The sequence below is a fragment of the Eleutherodactylus coqui genome, chromosome 2, assembly GCF_035609145.1.
Source record: "Eleutherodactylus coqui strain aEleCoq1 chromosome 2, aEleCoq1.hap1, whole genome shotgun sequence".
Lineage (NCBI taxonomy): Eukaryota > Metazoa > Chordata > Amphibia > Anura > Eleutherodactylidae > Eleutherodactylus > Eleutherodactylus coqui.
The window spans coordinates 6,241,815-6,258,917 of record NC_089838.1 but is presented as its reverse complement, the minus strand read 5'-3'; the positions used below and the strand labels follow the sequence as shown (position 1 = coordinate 6,258,917).

Genomic DNA, 17,103 nt, shown 5'->3' with positions numbered 1-17,103 from the left:
AGGGCACGCAGGTAATTGGAAAGCTAACAGCGACGCGTTTCACGCCTCGGGAAGGCAATTCTTGGTCCATTGAAGAAATTACAGCCACTTCAGGAAAGACAGTAGATTGTATAGTTATCTGACACTCAGGGATTGACCCCAAAACTAAACAACCTACTACCTCACCCCAAAGGACAGTTAGCCTGGGCGAGGGCTCCGGATGAAAGACCGCCACCGCCAGCACTCTATGCAGAAAGACAATGTCACGGAAAATCATTAGAACACACAACATGTTAGGAACACGGATGATAACACCTTGTCTAGTGAAGAGCCGCCTGGGGCCGATGCATAAGTGCCTGCCTTCTTCAAGTTTCCTTGACAGCCGGCTTGGACTTATTGATAAAGTCGCCGGAGGATTCTCCGTGGCTCCTATAGCATGTGACAGGTTACATCGTGGCCCCGGGGACGTATATACTCATTAGAGATTAGACAGATGTATTTACAAGAGGGGAACGTATGTCACAGACGCCCTTTACTGTTCTAGCCAACGTTATATATTTAAAGGGCCGGTAGATACTAAACTATGAGTTTATGGGCTTATCAGAATAATACTGAAATCACTGGAAATCTCACAGCTCTTCTAGCTAATAGCGCCACTCTTGTGTGTGGTCGGTGTGGGGTATTGCAGTATACCACACACAACCTACGTTATTTTAGAAACAGCGCCACTCTTATCCATGGGTTCTCTCTGGTATTGCAACATTTTCATTGAAGTGAATAGGGCTGTAATACCACGCACCACCTGCGGATAGGAGAGGCACTGTTTTTGGAAGGAAGCAGCTTTTTCTAATTTCATACATTCCATTTAAATGAGGTTCCACTGCAACGTTTGTAGTACAACTTTCCAATAGGAAAGTACATCTAAACTTTAAAAAACTTTTGGCATATGACGGCGACACGGTAGAAGTTTTGATCCGGGTGCGGAGACGCCCGCTGATCACTAAAACAAAGAGGCAGAAGTGCTCAGCTGGGTGCGGCGCCCGTTCGGCTGTCATTGCAAGGGCTGTGAGAACTGCATAGACTTTCTCAGAGCGGCGCTGGAAACAGCCGTAGGGGCGCCGCACTCAGCTGAGGGCTTCGGATTAGTGATGGGTGGGCTCTCAGCACCCACTGATCAAAACCTCTGAAATGTCACTCTGACATGTTACAGTTTAGTTATACTTGATTGTGCTGCATTCTAAAGGATTTTGCGCCATGGAATCGCCTGCGGGAAATTCGTAGAGTTTTACAGCACGAACGATGCGGATGAGATCTCAAGAAATCTCATCCACACGCTAGGGAAAAAAAAATCGCAACGCAAGGCCTCGTTCACACGGATCCGCTTCATAGCTCGCGCCTGCTGCAGATTCGCATTGGGAGAATCCGCATTCAATGTGCGCCAAGATTTGACATTTCAGTTCACAAACGCGACAAAAACTGATATAAAATGCACATCCGCCCGCAGCGAAATGTTGGTCAATGCCCGAAATCACACTGTGTGAACAAGGCCTGACTGTTGCAGAAGAGCCCCAACCCAAGGAGTCTGGGCACTTAGCAATGCGGTCCGGCTGCTGCGTGGGAATGGGAAGTGCATGTCCCTTTAAGGAACGCAAGAAGCTAATAAAACCCCATATAATAGAAAAAGTGCAATCTACTGATTTATTTCCAATGAGCTCAGAGTAGTCAGTGACTACTAACCTTACCTGGTGACCCGACAATATCCGTCCACACAGCGCCCCCATGGGGTAACCTGAAAAACAGAAAAAGTCCCGTAAATCAGAGCGGTGGTAACACACAAAGCAGCGTAATCCGCACATTGTAGTATCTGCAGGCACACACTTCAGGACGGACGTCTTCCCTTACTCCGCGCTGCATTACAGTGATGAAGGGTAACCAGGGGACCGATGGTGACGAGCAAGGTTGGCGTTTCAGGAGCAGGTGATGCACCTTGACAACCAAGCCTGACAATGCCCCGGGGTATTTACCTGCTGGCGATGTACCCGCTGCGAGGAGCCCGGAGCACATAAGGGCTGTATGCTTGGTGCCAACGGACAGGCCAAAATTCACACCAACATCTGCAACAGAGGCTGCGAATTTGGAAAGCAGATTACCACCGCAGATTTTCCACGCAGAAATTCCGCACGTAATCCGCCGCAACAAATCCACAACAGCAGCGACCGGTTGTTCTCACCCATGGGGATTTTCCGCAGCCTCATAGTTACATTCCCTGTGATTTGCGCTCCTCTACAGACAGCCGTACATAAATCGAGATATTTTGCATGGGGGTTGCAATACTATCATATGACCACTAGATGTCGCACCACCAGAGTTTGCGTACAGTAGCCGCTTTTGAACACCAGGTGTCGCACCGCCTTGGTTTTTGCACAGTACCAGTGTTTGACCACTAGATGTCGCACCATCATAGTTTTCTCATCTACTGGGATAGTCCCAGTGACACCAGCCTTAAAATGGAAGATTATTAACCCCATCAGTGCAGAAATGACTAACGACGACTCAGGCCGAAATTTGGGAAGAATGAAAAGGAAAATTGATATAAAATAATCGCCTCGTCATTTCTGATGAGGGAGCCTATAATATACAGGTAGGGATGCAGCATCACACCTGAAGGGCGGCGGCAGCTCTTCTGACAAGTAAATGCTTCATGATAGAACCATTCTGAAGCACTAAGTAAGTATTCTGCATTATTTCTCTTCCTCTGTAATCCCTCCTGGAAATCTATGCCTAAATTGACAACTTAGTGTTACCATTCTCCTTCTCCATAGTGTGCATCCCCACAGAGTTTGACACTACAAGCACTGATCTCCATCTTTTGTTAGAACTCTGCATTGTGCTGTTCCTCTGTTACTCCTCCTGGAACTGTATGAATAAATTAACAAGTGGATATTACCGCTTTCCTTGACAATGGGACATGTTCCTTAGGCGAGGGTTCCATGGTGACACATGTTTCTAGACAGTTTGACACTACAAACACTGATCTCCATCTTTTGTTAGAACTCTGCAATGTGCTGTTCCTCTGTTACTCCTCCTGGAAGCGTATGAATAAGTTGATAACAGGGTATTACCATTTTCCTTGTCAATCGGATGTGAGTTTCATGGGGACACGTGTTGTGCAACAGCAAGTTTTCTAAAAGTTGCATGGGACTTGCCAATTGCAACTAAAATCCACAGAGTTGAGCTTTCTGTAACCGTTCCGTCACGGTGGGGTTAGATGGCAGGTCGCAACGCAACATCATAGCTAAACATTCGACGTGCTGTTGCATGTGACCCTTGTCGCTGTGTCACCCTCACCACAGACATCAGTGGCATTTGCATACAACTACGAATTTACTGCGATTTGGCTGTTTTTTATTAACAGCCAGATGGCAGCACTAAAACAATTCTGCAACAGCAAGTCGCAGAAAACTCACGCAGCCTTTATGCAACTTGCTGATGCATGACCAATGTCACCATGTAGCCCACGGCCCATTGACAAGGAAAATAGTAATACCCCATTGCCAGTTTATCCATAGACTTCCAGGAGGAGTAACAGAGGAACAGCACAATGCAGAGTTCTAACAAAAGATGAAGATCAGTGCTTGTAGTGTCAAACTCTCTAGGGATGCACACTATTGACAAAGGGAATGGTAAGACCAAGTTGTCAATTTAGACATACATTTCCAGGAGGACTTAAAGAGTAATGAAACAATGCAGAATCCTAAGAAAAGTACCCCAGAATTGTTTTCTCGTGAGGGGTAGAAGTTTTTACTTGTCAGGAGAGCTGACGGTGCTCTTTAAGTACAACACTAGTAGTTGTCAGTTTATTACTACACTTCCAGGAGGAGTAACAGAGGAACAGCACAATGAAGATTTCTGGATCAGGCAGTGAATGGATTACAAAGTGATCTGTGGAACCCCTGATAATAGACAATCCCCTGAGTATACAAGCCTTAGTGATTAGGAAGTTGTCTTCATCGTTTCCAGATGGGGGCGCTGTAAAACCTCCCATATTCACAGATGAACTGTAGCGAAGGGATCCTGCATTATGTGCCCCCCTATTAAACAGGCAAGTGTTCACTTCATGAAATGGGAATGGAGTGCTATAAAGGAAGGGGCGAGGCATCTGCACCCCATTATCCCGGCTGGAATAAACCCTGATTTCTAGGATAACTCAAGACTTGACCTCAAACTGGCTGCCAAACTGCCGGCGAGCCGCCTGGGCCCCCCGGCTGCAGGTTCTGTCTATAGCACAGGACTACTTGTATTTTGGGAGGTTTCAACACCTCATACTGTACTTATTAATATGCTGGGGGTCCCGGAGCAGCTGGGGGGTAACCAACCCCGAGCCGCACTGCCCCCTACAGCACAGAGCGTACAAGCTCCAGATCATACTGCTTCTTAGTCCTGGTGTAGCCGGTCCGGGACTTCTTGTGCTGTCCATATACTTGTACGGGATGGGCCTAAAGAAGTCAGTGCAGAGAGGAGAAGCAGTCTCCTGTAGAGCAGATAGAGCTTAGATGGGAAAATCCAGCGATCGGAGTGACTTCCAACGAGGTCATCGGTGCTGGACTAGCCGGGATGTCACTGCCGGCCGCGTGCAACATCTATATCGAGAATGGGGCGATCAAGGAAAACATTCAGCGAAAGGGGACCCTGTGGATGGAAACAACTCATCACTGAAAGGGGTCGGAGGAGGATGTCAGGAATCGTTCTGATGAACAGGCGCTGCACAAATCAAGGAAAGTGCAGTCAAAGACAACGCTGTGCTCCGACCAACGCACAACACGTCGCTCCTCGGTGCGCTGGGCTATAATAGCCGACGAAAGGAAACAAAAAGGAGACATTCCAAAAATTGTATCACTGAGTAGTGCAAAAATATCACCTGTCAGATGGATCCACTTTTGGGCCCGTGTCACCTACTGCCAGGGTATAATGAATACGTGGCGGGACAAGGGTTAACACAAGCGCCCATGTAAATTCTGTGCCATACATCGGCGGGCGAGGATACCTGCGTCCGCGTCCGTTACGCAAATCAATGGGTCCGAGCGGTGCCGTATATTTGGGATTACCAGAAGTGGTAAGTAGTCTGTGGCTGCTCCCCCCTCGCCGTTCTCCTCTGCCCTCCGCTGTCAGGACGGGCGCCTGCATGTGGTTCACCACACAAATCTGCATTCCAGATCAATTGGTAACACTATTAGAGAGGTTGATGGATTGAAGAGCTGCAGAAGAACAAGTCCTTCCCCGTGGGACTGACCACCCAACCACAAGGTCATTGTTCCCCCCGGCCACCGCCGCTGCCCCCTCCTCCTCCTCCGCTACCTGCAAAGCCTCATTAGGAAAATGCCAGGATGGAACCAATCGGAGGATCAGACGACATTAATGGCCTCTCCTCTGACTAATCCTGCGTCCGTTCTGTGGTTCTGTAGATTCCTCTGCGGTGCGGCCGGCATACCGAGAGCAGAAATCACTGGAAGTAAATGCTGGGATTCTCCATATTTTTTCTGCATTGTTTTGTTCCTCTGTTATTCTTACTGGAAATGTATGAATACTTGGACAACTGGATATTACCATTAACCTTTTTTCAAAGAGTTGTATTCCTATAGAGTCAGCATTGATTATATAAGAGGGGTGCGCGGTGATGCGATAAGCCCCGTCCCCTCCCACAAATTCGGGAGCTTTCTGGAGGCACAGCAGGCGGCCTATAAACAGGAGGTAGCTGCGCCACAGGAAAGCTGTGACGCAGCACAGGGGAGAGAGCCACAAAGCAGCACTGCAGACTTTAAAGTGGCTCAAGTCAGGGTGCAGGAGAGCGATTTGAGTTGCCATGTGGGAAATCGGCCAAGGGGCTTACTAACTGGACACCGAGAGGGCCCTGACGAACTGAGGGCCAAATATGAAGAAGTGGCACCAGAAGTCGTGGGTAGATTACCGGGGACCCCAAGCGTGTGGGAGGAGATGGAGTTTGCCACCTCACCATTGCCTGACGCTGTGGCAGCAGTTTTGCAGAGGTTGACGCTGTGTAGGTGAAAACCAGAGGATGACGCTGGAACTGGTGGTAAGTGTTCTTTTCTCCTCTGGACTCCATAGCCAGAGCGGGCATCTCAGACTGATTGGGACTAGCCGATCAAGAATAACACGAGCAAGGCCTCCATCTGTCACTGCCAAGCCATCACATACCATCCACCTGCTTCAATTGTATAGTGACTGCGTGGGGACACACCCCGACTGGTAACATCCAGTTGTAAATGTATTCAGAAATTTCCAGGAGGAGTAATAGAGGAATAGCACAATGCAGAATTCTGAGGATTTCATTTTCACACGAACTTGAAGTTTTAGCCTCTCAGACTGATTATGATATATTATTGACTTCCCAGGGAATTTCTGTGCAATGACCCCTTCCCCCCTTCTCTGTATGTGCCACCTTCTAGAGGCATAACTATGGTGGGCACAAACAATGCAGTCATGCCCATGTGGGAACCCAAGGGCCCCTATGCCACATAAGAGAACAGCAGCATTATAAACTGCACACAACAGGGAACCTTGATGCAGAATTTGCATCGGGACCGAAGAGTAGGACTGGTTAGAGGTGGTGGCAAGTTGCTTTGAGGCCCCATAAGACGGCCCTCAGGAGCAACCTCAAGGACTCACAGTAGGGCCTATAAATGAATAAAGGGGTACAGTGGGGCCTATAAGTGAATCAGGGGAAACAGTGGGAACTACTAATGACTCAGGGGGCACAGTGCGGCCTATAAATGATTTAGGAAGCACAGTAGGGCCTGTAAATAACTCAAGGGGTACAGTGGAGCATATAAATGACTGAAGGGGCACATTGAGGCCTATAAATAACTTAGGGAGTATAGTAGGCCTATAAATGACTCAGGGAGAACAGTAGGGCCTGTAAAGGACTCAGGAGATAAAGTAGAGCCTATAAATGGGGCACAATGACTCAGGGGGCACAATAGGGCCTGTAAATGACTCAGGGGGCATAGTGGGACCTATTAATGACTCTGGGGGCACAGCTGGCCAAAAATGACCCAGGGAGTACAGCAGAGCCTATAAATGACTCAGGGAGTACAGCAGAGCCTATAAATGACTCGGGGGGGGGGGGGGGGGGGCACAATGGGACCTATAAATGACCCAGGGAGCACAATGAAGCCTATAAATCACTAAGGGGACCCACTGTGACCCAAGGACCCATGTCAACCTGGAGCTGGCCTTGCTATCATATAGTATCTGTAGAAGGGCAGTTCAAAGTGTGCCCGAATGAGAGCCGCCCTTGCATAGTGGCCTTTAATTCCAAGTCACAGAGGGGTGGGTCTCAGGTGGGGAACCCCACTCCATGATGCCCATACGTCCCAATAGGGCATATACACATGGGTTGTCTTCTTGACACAAGCCCTTTATTACAAAGTTACAGCATGGTTTCTACATTGTAGCAGTCAGCAGCTGTTTCCTCTATAACATGGATTTCTGATACACGTGTCGGGCCCCGCCCTCTCATTGGTCGGCATCTGATTGACTACTGTGGGCAAAACTGAGCATTTTTGGTGGGCCGTATGACAATCTATAATACACTGCGGTCCTATAGGATGAGGTCAGAGTCGCCAATGTCCCATTATGAGATGAGTGGAGTTTCCCTTTAAAGGCTAAATCCCAGGAAGAAGCAGAAAATGATTTTCGAGTGTCATTATCAATATCTAATTACATTTCCTTCAATCATTTCCAGACTGAGAAAATGAGGAAGTCCCAATAATGGCGCTATAAACAGAGAGCTGAAGGTACCGCAGATGAAGGATTAATGATTATCTTCGTATAAAGCATTAATCCCTCCGAAATAATCTATCCGTGAGCTTCTGCTTAATCATTACCGGCTCCGTTCTTTGTATTCACATCCAGAACACTAGACAATTGTGATTCTACCGGCCCCATACATGACTATAGGGGCCCCGAGTCCACGGCTCCTTACTGCAGGATCATGGTGCAGAGGGGTCTGAGTGGAGCAGCGGCTGTGTAAACATTCAGCAACCTCCTTAGTTATCTAACAATCTAAATAGTGCAATATAACCGATAAAAGACAAGGAGGAGGGGGATGCAGCTGCAGTTTCCTCTTCTTCCAGCAGCCTGTAGTTCCCCTTTTCCTGCCTGCAGGGTGTCTGTTAATGTTCACAAACGGTGAGCAACGAATCCATCTAGTGTAATATAGTAAATGAGGGGAGGAGGGGGATGCAGCTGCAGTTTTTATGTGTTTGGGACACTGCACGCTGTGAGAGGGAGGAGAGAGGAGCCGTGGGGAGACATCTGATTGGTTCAAACTGTTTGAGCAGCAAGAAGCCACTGCCAATAGGTCAAATATCACAGCAGGACTCGGGCAAAGGGATAGAAAAAGTCCCAAAATATGCCGGTTATACACATCATTGCACCTCTGCTATATCTAATATTCAATGAAAGCTGCTTACAGCAACATTAATCAACCCCGATTCACAGTATATGGGATAACTAGCTGATCAGCGGTCAGACCCCCACCAAGCAGCCCTGGTTCAGCAACCTCCAGGAATACCCCTTTAAGGAGTCACTTTGGTCTTTTTTATGTAATGATGTCACTTTAAGATTACAATGTATAGTTAACCAGAAACTAGTACGAAAAGAAGGAAGGAAATCACATGTACCGTTTCATGATGGCGTGATAGGTCAGCGCTGTGATAGCTGGAAATTCCCGCAGTCTCCAATCTGTAAGATAACAGTGAAATATTATATGAAAGATGAAGCTTTCCTTATCTGAATAACAGCCTGAAGGTTTCGAAATCCACATTCAGCCTCTTTATATCCACTGCGGAGCGAAATATAGCGAATGTGAACGTATAAAACTTTATTTATAAATGTGTGCATATATTTCGCTTCATATTTGAGTCATTTCCTCTTAAAATAACACCAGTAAAAAGTCATCCTTTTCTGTCGGGTTATTAGAAATTCTGTTCCATCTGTTCCATTGGGAGCGGCGTGACAACAACCAGTACCACGGCACCTACAAGGATTGGCAGTAAGCTCTTTTAGACCCCTGAGTGGCAATTCTGACTTAATTTAAGGAGGCATCAGTTTTGGACAATCCCTACCTGTTAGAAGGGCCCGTTGAAAATAAGCTGATCACAAAGTGATCGCCAGTGATCAGCAGCAGTAAGTGTTCCATTTTCCTGCAGCGCCATCACAGGAGAAATTAAGCATTACACAGTGTCCATTCATCTCAATGGGTTGTAATGCAGGGCAGGACACGACAAGTCACCATCCCACCAGACTCTGCTCACTTTCAGCAAGCACCATTATGCACCCTCTAAGTACGTGACCACTGCAGCCAATCACTAGCCTCAGAGATAAAAAAAAGGTTGAGGCCAGGGATTGGCTGTAGTGCTCCAGTACTCAGACGGTGCGTGGCCTACTGACGGTAGGTGAGCTGAGACCATCGGGATTACGAGCAGCAAGACGAGTTAAAGGGGTGAGCATAGTGTGTCTTTATTTTCTCTAACATTCGGGTATGATATAAAAAAAAGATTTCTTCCCAGCAAAGGGGGCTGATTATTGTGGAGGGCATAGAGGGGGCTGATTATTATGGAGGGCATAAAGGGGGCTGATTATTGTGGAGGGCATAGAGGGGGCTGATTATTGTGGAGGGCATAGAGGGAGCTGATTATTGTGGAGGGCATAAAGGGGGCTGATTATTGTGGAGGGCATAGAGGGAGCTGATTATTGTGGAGGGCATAGAGGGGGCTGATGATGGTGGAGGGCATAAAGGGGGCTGATTATTATGGAGGGCATAAAGGGGGCTGATTATTATGGAGGGCATAAAGGGGGCTGATTATTGTGGAGGGCATAGAGGGGGCTGATTATTGTGGAGGGCATAGAGGGGGCTGATTATTGTGGCGGGCATAAAGGGGGCTGATTATTGTGGAGGGCATAAAGGGAGCATATTATTGTGGAGGGCATAGAGGGGGCTGATTATTTATTGTAGCGGGCATAAAGGGGGCTGATTATTATGGAGGGCATAGAGGGGGCTGATTATTGTGGAGGGCATAGAGGGGGCTGATTATTGTGGAGGGCATAGAGGGGGCTGATTATTGTGGCGGGCATAAAGGGGGCTGATTATTGTGGAGGGCATAGAGGGGGCTGATTATTGTGGCAGGCATAAAGGGGGCTGATTATTGTGGAGGGCATAGAGGGGGCTGATTATTGTGGCGGGCATAAAGGGGGCTGATTGTTGTGGAGGGCATAGAGGGGGCTGATTATTGTGGCGGGCATAAAGGGGGCTGATTATTGTGGAGGGCATAGAGGGGGCTGATTATTGTGGCGGGCATAAAGGGGGCTGATTATTGTAGAGGGCATAAAGGGGGCTAATTATTGTGGAGGGTATAAAGGGGGCTGATTATTGTGGAGGGCATAAAGGGGGCTGATTATTGTGTAGGGCGTAAAGGGGGCTGATTATTGTGGAGGGCATTAAGGGGGCTAATTATTGTGGAGGGCATAAAGGGGGCTGATTATTGTGGAGGGCATAAAGGGGGCTAATTATTGTGGAGGGCATAAAGGGGGCTGATTATTGTGGAGGGCATAAAGGGGGTTAATTATTGTGAAGGGCATAAAGGGGGCTAATTATTGTGGAGGGCATAAAGGGGGCTGATTATTGTGGAGGGCATAAAGGGGGCTAATTATTGTGGAGGGCATCAAGGGGGCTGATTATTGTGGAGGCCATAAAGGGGGCTGATTATTGTGGAGGGCATAAAGGGGGCTGATTATTGCGGAGGGCATAAAGGGGGCTAATTATTGTGGAGGGCATAAAGGGGGCAGATTATTGTGTAGGGCATAAAGGGGGCTGATTATTGTGGAGGCCATAAAGGGGGCTGATTATTGTGTAGGGCATAAAGGGGGCTAATTATTGTGGATGGCATAAAGGGGGCTGATTATTGTGGAGGGCATAAAGGGGGCATATTATTGTGGAGGGCATAGAGGGAGCTGATTATTGTGGAGGGCATAGAGGGGGCTGATTATTGTGGAGGGCATAGAGGGGGCTAATTATTGTGGAGGGCATAGAGGGGGCTGATTATTGTGGAGGGCATAAAGGGGGCTGATTATTGTGGAGGGCATAAAGGGGGGTTATTATTGTGAAGGCCATAGAGGGGGCTGATTATTGTGGTGTTACAGAGGAGGGCTTATTAATCTTGCGTCATCATGTGCCCTCTAAGCATACGACTATTGCCACCAGTCATTGGCCTCGGAGGTACAAACGCTAAGGCTAAGGATTGGCTGTAGTGTTCACATGCTCAGATGTTATGTGGACGACTGCTAATAGGTGAGCTGAGACTGGCAGGACCGCAAAGGGGGTCTTATTACTGTGGGGGCCATAAAAGGGAGCTTATCAATACAGGAGCCACAAAGGAGGGCTTATTACTGTGAGGCTACAATGGGGGGCTCATTACTGTGAGGCTACAATGGGGGGCTTATTACTGTGAGGCTACAATGGGGGGCTTATTACTGTGAGGCTACAATGGGGGGCTTATTACTGTGAGGCTACAATGGGGGTCTTATTACTCTGCTCGCTCTTTACGTCCTCCATGAAGGCAGTTTATAAAAGTTGACAAGTATTCCAAAACTCAGAATCCCACCATAAGGTATATAAAAATAGGTGGTCTAAGCTGGATATCCCCTTTACTGGAGCTCATGTTATATTCTGTCCAACTAGGCAGATAGTAAATTCAGAAGTCTGGGAAAGCCAATACATTCGCCATTACAGCTCCCACAGGGGTTGGCACCCAACTTTCCCCGAAACTGCTACAGGAGAACAAAGTAAAGGATGTACCGCAGAATGGTTCTTCTAATGTTTGATGTAAAACCTCATATCGTTCCCCTTGTAGTAGCCTGATTAAATCTGGGCAACATAGGGGCCCATGTCATAACTTTTATAGCCCGGCCTGTCGTAAGTGCGGCCACATGTTGACTGATATTCATTAGATCTGGCAACGGTACTGTAAGCGCTGGCATCGGGCCACAGCTGTCCACCACAGACATAAAATACAGTGAAATATGAAGGATATCCTGCGCTTGTAAATACGTGACCGCCACAATGTCTGTATACAATTACATTGGAGGAACATAAAACCCGGTACAAAGAAGGAAGATGGAGATCCTAGAGAAGAACGAGGCAACACCACAAATACTAGGGGCACCTTGTTGGTCTGGAGCCCAGCGGAGGATAACCGGAGCTGCACTACTGGGCTATGTCATAATCGGCGACCAATCAGAAACTCAGTCTTCATTTTCATTGGTCCTTTGGATCGCTAAAAAAGTTACAGGGGCAAATAACAGTGTAAAAAAAAAATACTGATCTCTTAACTGGCCCCTCCGCTCTGGAAATACTGCCGGTCTGGTCCCAAAAGTGGCTGTATGGGTCACATGCTGTTCATTGTTCGCGCCGTTCATGCACAGATGCCCTTAAAGGCTACATGAATGATGAATGGCACATGACCACACCAGTGGTTTTTAAGACTGGCGGTGACTGGATCAGCGGCGCTAGACCATAGGGACCATTTAAAAGGTAAGTTATTTCTCACTGTTATCTGCCCCAGTAATTTTTTTTCTACTTCGAAAACCCCTTTAAAGAAGTTGTACCAAAATTGTCTTTAATCACCTTTCCATACGGCTCATTGACACAAGTCTACCACCATGCACCCATATGGGTCAGTGACACAAGTCTACCACCATGCACCCATACGGGTCATTGACACAAGTCTACCACCATGCACCCATACGGGTCATTGACACAAGTCTACCACCATGCACTCATATGGGTCAGTGACACAAGTCTACCACCATGCACCCATACGGTTTAGTGACACAAGTCTACCACCATGTACCCATACGGCTCAGTGACACAAGTCTACCACCATGCACCCATACAGGTTATTGACACAAGTGTACCACCATGCACCCATACAGGTCAGTGACACAAGTCTACCACCATGCACACATACAGGTTATTGACACAAGTCTACCACCATGCACCTATACAGCTGATTGACACAAGTCTACCACCATGCACCCATACGGGTCATTGACACAAGTCTACCACCATGTAACCATATAGGTCATTGACACAAGTCTACCACCATGTAACCATATAGGTCATTGACACAAGTCTACCACCATGTACCCATACGGCTCAGTGACACAAGTCTACCACCATGCACCCATACGGGTCATTGACACAAGTCTACCACCATGTACCCATACGGCTCAGTGACACAAGTCTACCACCATGCACCCATATGGGTCATTGACACAAGTCTACCATCATGCACCCATACGGCTCATTGACACAAGTCTACCACCATGCACCCACACGGCTCATTGACACAAGTCTACCACCATGCACCCATACGGGTCATTGACACAAGTCTACCACCATGCACTCATACGGCTCAGTGACACAAGTCTACCACCATGCACCCATACGGGTCATTGACACAAGTCTACCACAATGCACCCATACGGCTCAGTGACACAAGTCTACCACCATGCACCCATATGGCTCAGTGACACAAGTCTACCACCATGCACCCATACAGGTTATTGACACAAGTCTACCACCATGCACTCATACGGCTCAGTGACACAAGTCTACCACCATGCACCCATACAGGTTATTGACACAAGTCTACCACCATGCACCCATGCGGGTCATTGACACTAGTCTACCACCATGTACCCATACAGGTTATTGACACAAGTCTATTCAGTTGGTATTTCCTATATATTTTTTGTTGAAAATTGGAACAAAATCAGATCTGAAATACAGAGATAAAAAGTTTATCTGGAAGGGGAAACTATTCTTCTCGATCACCATGAAGACTCGGAATGTTTTCAGCTTACGCAGCAGTGACCTTAATATACCCAGTCCGTAGGACGAGAACTAGCGAACCAGTAATTTGAGTTCATGCAGTTGTTCAATGCACTGTGCAATTATACATCTCTTAGGTTAATTACAGCGTAACTAGGACTGGGATTAATAAATGAAAAATTAACCCTCTGTATGCGCATTCGAGGGTGAAACAGGCACCATCAAGTTGGCAGGTTTTTGGGCATTCTAGTACTGGCACTTCCAAAGTGAGATAGAACTCCATGTTCGTCAGAGGGGTTTTCAGATATCTTTTTAGGATGTCAACAAGGGGAAGTTCCCAGCCATGACGCTTGGGGATCTAGAATAGTGTCCACAAACTAATGGCTGACAAGCTGCAAAACTACAATTTCTGTCATGCACACCCAATGTCTTATATACATTGTGCGCTTTTTCCTCCCTGTTGTGATCTGTATTTAGATAAAAACAGACCCACATGCAGAAAAAAAAGTGATCACAACCGCAAAAGCATTCATCCAGCACCTTAACTCAGTGGTCTCCAAGCTGAAGCTCTTTCCGCTGTTGCAAAAATACAATAAAACTCATGATAGTTGCATACTGGAAGTTCTAGTTTTGCAACAACTGAGGAGCCACAGGCTGGAGAATACTGATCTGAGACAATGGGGCACTGACACTTGTGGTTGTAGAATAACTGAGTACTTAGGGAAGAGAGAGAGAGAGGATTCAAAAAGATCTAGAAAAGCCTGAACATTGGGCGGCGACTAACAGAATGGTATTCAACAAGGAGAAATGCAAAGTCCTACATCTGGGCAAGAAAAAATGAAAAAAGCACATACAGAATGGGAGGAATTGTGCTAAGTAGCACATGTGAAAAAGGCTTGGGTATACTAATAGATCACAGCCAGAACATGAGTCAACAATGTGATGCAGCACTCAAAAAGGCAAACACAATTCTGGGATGTATGAAGAGAAGCATAGAGTCTAGATCACATGAGGTCATTATCCCCTCTACTCTTCCTTAGTCAGACCTCATCTGGAATACTGGGTCCAGTTCTGGGCACCCCACTTTATAAAAGATAGACAAACTAGAGAAAGTTCAGGGAAGAGTTACCAAAATGGTGAGCGGTCTGCAAATCTTGTCCTAGGAGGAACGGTTAAAGGATCTGGGAATGTTTAGCAGAATAGAAGGCTGAGAGGAGACTTAATAGCGGTCTACAAATATCTGAAGGGCTGTCACAGTGCAGAGGGATCAGCCCTATTCTCATCTGCACAAGGAAAGACTAGAAGCATTGGGATGAAACCGAAAGGGAGGAGACACAGATTAGATATTAGACAGTGAGGGTGATCAATTAGTGGAACAGGTTGCCATGGGAGGTGGGGAGTTCTCCTTCAATGGAAGTGTTCAAAGGCTGGACAAATATCTGTCTAGGATGATTTAGTGATCCTGCACTGATCAGGGGGTTGGACCCGATGACCCTGGAGGACCCTTCCAACTCTACCATTCTAGGATTCTATAACTAACACTTGAGAATCTTGAACAGTGGCGCACTAACACTTGAGGACTTAGAAAGTAGAACACGTGGTTTTAGAGAAATGGACATTGTTACTTGAAGGACTAGAATATAGGAGGCACTGTTGCTTAAGCATCTAGAAAAATGGAGTGTTAACAACTAAGGATATAAAACAATGGAGCACTGATAACTGAGGGTTTAGAATAAGGTGAAACTGTCATTTGAGGATCTAGATAGAACAACAGATCACTGACACTTAATGTTCCACCACAATGGTTGCCTGACACTTGGTGCACATGCAAGTCTAGAATGAGGAACTGTCACTTGGGAATCTATATCTAGACCAGAGTTTCCCAACCTTTCTGGGGTCATGTTTTCAGGATATCCCTGTGGCAATGTCTGAGGCACCGACAATATTTATATCACCTGTGTAATACTGAGGAAATCCAGAAAAAAATGACTTATTGGGGGTCGTTAGGACTGGAGTTTGGGAAACATTGATCTAGACCAATAGAGCCCTGACACTTCAGGCTTTATTAGAATGGGGTACTCACCTGAAGATTTGGAAACTAAATGATCTGGAACTGTGCACTGCCGTGAGGATCTAGAACATCAGCTTGACTTAATGATCTACATCTAGAACAATGGAACAGTGACAGACTTGCCCTTCAGAAGTCCGAGGAAGCTGGTTCGGTGGTAATGGTGGCCACACTGGCTATAGCCCAACTTTCGAAACGACAGATGGAGCTAATACATTGCAGAAGAGTTGGATTCCCGGCCCTTGTTTTTTTTGAGGGGGAAGCGCTCTTAACGATAACTCTAGTGGTGGGCAGGCTTGTGGTGACCTCTGGAACACCGTGTGCACCCTACATTTTGACGGTTCCTCTCTACAAGTGTCTGGTGAGTTTTCTCAGGAATATGAGGGGAGGGGTCTGACCTTTTACCGATCAGGTTTCTGGTCAGAATGATAGCAGGATTAACAATTCAGTTTTAGCATGAAACTAAAGACACTTAAACCCCCAGTATCCCCAGTGACAGGGCCAGACCAGGCCAGTTCCTATAAGTCAGGCAGAGAATGGGCTCTTCGGCTTAGAGACTGAGGCAGAGTGTGCAGAAAGTGTAAAGTGACCCACGCAAGGGGATTAGTGGCCAATTCTAAATAGCTGATCTAACAGGTGAATGTGTGACAGGTTACACGTATGCTTTACAACCCGACCAATTAGCATGTCTGTGTGGGAGGCACCTGTTCTGGGGATCTAGGGATTGTATACTTGGGCATAGCATTGCACTGGCACTGGGTGTAATGTACAGGACACTGGGAAGATCGAATTACCCACATAATGTACAAAGTTCATCCAAACTCGAATGTGCTAAAGGCGTTCTACCACGAAAGACATTTATGCCCTATTCGAAGAATGTCTGATTGATGGGGGCCCAAGCACTGAGACCCTCAGAATGAGGCTCACGAATGCCCCATGTTTATGGAGCGGTGGTGCACAAGCGTAACACTGCTCCATTCGCATGGGACATTTGGGGGGGGTTCTTGGTATTTGAACCCCGGTAATCAAACATTTATCCACTGTCTTTTGATAGAAAATACATATGTTTGGTGGTATCACCCCTTTAAAGCAGTTTTCTTGGACTACAAAATCAATGGGCTTTCCATATGAAATTAGATTAGCG

The 17,103-nt window shown here is 46.9% G+C and overlaps 1 long non-coding RNA gene across 1 annotated transcript in view; it reads right to left on the bottom strand.

Moving 5' to 3' along the window:
* Positions 1-674: 674 nt before the first annotated feature.
* LOC136610987 (uncharacterized) overlaps positions 675-17,103 on the bottom strand; it is an 82,776-nt gene continuing 66,347 nt past the window's right edge. Inside the window, exons 5-6 of the long non-coding RNA XR_010790210.1 lie at positions 8,682-8,742; positions 675-1,768 (exon numbers count right to left, since the gene is read on the bottom strand). This is a non-coding gene — a long non-coding RNA (uncharacterized lncRNA). The remainder of the gene's footprint in view (positions 1,769-8,681; positions 8,743-17,103) is intronic.